The sequence below is a fragment of the Chelonia mydas genome, chromosome 2 (genome assembly GCF_015237465.2).
Source record: "Chelonia mydas isolate rCheMyd1 chromosome 2, rCheMyd1.pri.v2, whole genome shotgun sequence".
Lineage (NCBI taxonomy): Eukaryota > Metazoa > Chordata > Testudines > Cheloniidae > Chelonia > Chelonia mydas.
In genome coordinates, this window is record NC_057850.1 from 27,126,622 (window position 1) to 27,130,065 (window position 3,444).

The window sequence follows — 3,444 nt, forward strand, 5'->3', positions numbered from 1 at the left end:
AAAAGGCAAGTTTAGTACAGCGTTAATAGCCTTGATGCCATAATTGTGATAATTTTGTTTTAAATTAGGAAAAAGACTTGTATACAGGGGCTCACAAAATCTAATAGCCCTGGGCCCACAAGAGAGTCAATCCGGCCCTATATATGACATAATATTAAAAATACTTTAAATCTCAAAGGTTATGTAAAATATTTTTTTTAAAACGCCACTACTTTGCAGAAATATGACATACACTAAAACATTCACTTATGCGATTCTCTACCATCATAGCACAAATAATCACAATCATTGCTGACTAAATGAGTTTAAAATGGGCTGTGCACCAGCCTCCCCTTCATTATTTGGAGCATTCAGCACAAAATCCTAACATCACTTTAAAAAAAAAAAATACATGAACTTTTTATAAAGCTCGTTAAGCTCATTTGGTGAAAAGTGCTATAGAAATGCAAAGTACTATTATTTTCAGGTCATGTGAATTGTGTGCTTTTAAATCTTCCATACTTCTCCCAATTTGGAGTGTGGTATTGAGACAATTTGATCGTATCTCCTTCCACCCGGCCTTCTCTAAATATTGAGCAGAATCCTAATCCTGAATGGCCAACTCTAAAAACTGTAGAGAGTCACGAAAAATTGTGCAGGGGGTTTATAGAACATGGACAAACATCCACTAGGAAAAAATGGGTCAGATCCTGGAGCTCTTAGTCACTTGAATAAGGGCTGCAGGAATCTGCTCCTATGTTTTGAGACTAATGTACTCTTTTTTTTTTTTTTTTAACTGCTTAGAAGGCGTTACAAAAATCAGGTCAAATCTAGAAGTCCCATTGCAGTTAGTGAGAACTTTGCCTGAATAAAGTCCTCAGGATTAAATCTCTGGATAATTTTCTCCAATGCCTGTGGCAGAGGAGCTGTAAAACATGACCATATTAGAATAGTAGGGGTTTATGTCTACTTTTGCATAGCCTTAAATGTCTATCTGAGATGTAGGCAAGTGGAGAATTAGGCACACACAGAGAGAATAATAAGTAACGAGCTGCAAACTACTTTTTTTAAAAAAGTTGACACTGATGCGTCCTTTTAAGGTAAAGACAAAAAAGAATCTTTTTAAGTTGACAGAAGGAGATGACTTACTGACGTTATCCAGGGCAAAAGAGATAAGCAAATAAAAACAGTATTCCATTTCTGTGTGATAGCTTGCACAGAGAACAAATATAAAAATGTACTATTACTGTGACGGTGGAGTTGATAAATCAGATGAGAATCTGACCATGGTAATTTCAGTGGGTTCCGGTGCCTTGATCTTGCTATCTGTAATAGGGACTAATGTAAATTGGATCAAAATGGGCCAGAACTAAATTTTATTCAGAGATAACTTATTGAACTTCCTGGTAAAGTGGTAGATATTAGCTGATTGTTAGAGATGTATGTAATTGTTAATAATGTTGTTCTTTGCAGCCAACAACTGTAGGCCACCAGAAAATAATTACTGATTTGTCCCAGTGCACTCAAGTGAGATTTTATTTTGGAGTAAAACCACCCCAAAATAGCATGCTCTCAGAATTAGGTTGCTAGGTGTATGTGTATGTGTTTGTGTGTGTGTGTTGGGGGGGAGGGCAGCAGGAATGGACGGTGTCCCAGGAGCTATGGGACCAGTTTAGCACCCCATACTTTGGCTTCTGTACTGGTTTTGTTTCCACTTTTCGTAGATTTTCAGGTCAGAAGGGACCATTATTCTTCTAGACTGTCCTCCTGCCTAATAGAGGCCACAGAATTTCACTTTTGCAGCCTAATGCAGAAGATGGGTGAGTTTACTAGTATGTCATATAGAAACATGGATTCAATCGAGCAGCATTTTAATGTCCAGAAAGGGACATCCCTTCCATCCTTCCTTTTTGTCTTATTTATTGTAGTTTGCTTACAATAATGTAAATGAATTTTATCTTTTTTCGAGGTAGTACTTCCACTTTGTGAGTGGTAGAGATGCTGCTTCTAGTCAAATCTGTTTTGTCTCGTTTATTCCCCTTTCTTTTCTTGTGTGTTGACCTCACCTTCTTCTGTCCTCTGATCTCCTCTTCCTCCTCCATTCTATATCTTTTTATTCCCCCTTTACTTCTCTTTATCTTCTTACACTCCGTTTATCAGTTTTCTTTCACATTCCCCCGATCTTTTCCTTCCATCTGCCTATTCCACCCATGCATTGACATGAAGAACGTGGCTGGGAGCAGAGCCTTCTGCAATGAAGGGAATGCAGCATTTGGACTGAATGCCGTGTTCTGTCATGCTTGCAGAAAAGAAGTGCTGCTTCTAGCCGAATGCCTTCCGCTTGGTGGTCTGGACAGCGGTTTTATGGGGTGAGTAGTAGATAATGATTAGGCTTGGCTCAGCAATAGATTTTTTTCAAGGCAGTGGGATCCTTTCATGATCTGCTTAGAACTAATACTAATCAAATTCTGGGAGCCCTGATATAATTTCAGATCTGCCTGAGAGTCCTTGAGAATTTACGAAGACAGACAGTGAGACCCTAGTTGGAATGAATACATGCTGAACAATGCTTCATGGTAGGGTACAGAGCTTTGCTACCACTAGGTTCAAATCTAACATTTTCATATCTTATTGATGACAAGTGATTGCCACATGATGACTGTTGGACAGTCTTGATTCCATTGCTGTCAGATGTGCCCACAGTCCAATAACCGCACTCTAGCTGGCTCCCAGCGACGACTTGGTTGGCCATCTCAGCAGAGAGGCCAAGAATTGTCAATAAGCTGTCTTTCAATCTTCAGACCTTGTGACCTGTGCTGTACCTATTCTGCATGCGGAGGTCTTGAGTGTCAGTATCTTTCACAAGTGCTAAAAAAACAGACCGTCACCCCACATATTAAAAATATCTCCATGTAGCGAAATGAGATGCCAAAAAAATCCCACCGAAGCTAAAAGCATTGGTTATTAAGAAAAATATATCACAAATGAATATTTTTAATTGATATCAGTGCAGCAGAAAGAAAGAGCAATAGCTGTATATCTGATGAAGTGAGCTGTAGCTCACGAAAGCTTATGCTCAAATAAATTGGTTAGTCTCTAAGGTGCCACAAGTCCTCTTTTTCTTTTTGTGGATACAGACTAACACGGCTGCTACTTTGAAACCTGTATATTTCTGTCACTTTTGAAGGAAAGAACCTCATAACAAGTGATCATAGTGTTTACAAAACTGTAACCTGAAGAAACAGTGTGAAAGTTGACCAGTTCAAAATGAAATGTACTATAAGCATTTAAAGAATCATCAAGATTTTATCAGTCCACATACATCAAGACTCCTCTGCTGAGCCACCAGCTGTCATCCCTGTCCCTCCTCTCTGTCAGCTTACTAAATTCTGTTGAACAAGCAATGTATTGCAAAAGCCCAGTGAAACTGGATAGCTCAGGACCTTGGTATTTTTATTTTTTTAA

At 38.8% G+C, this 3,444-nt stretch overlaps 1 protein-coding gene across 4 annotated transcripts in view; it reads left to right on the top strand.

Annotated features, from left to right (window-relative positions):
* The window catches only part of TRPS1 (transcriptional repressor GATA binding 1), a 252,814-nt gene that overhangs the window by 24,070 nt on the left and 225,300 nt on the right, over window positions 1-3,444 (top strand). The window lies entirely within an intron of this gene.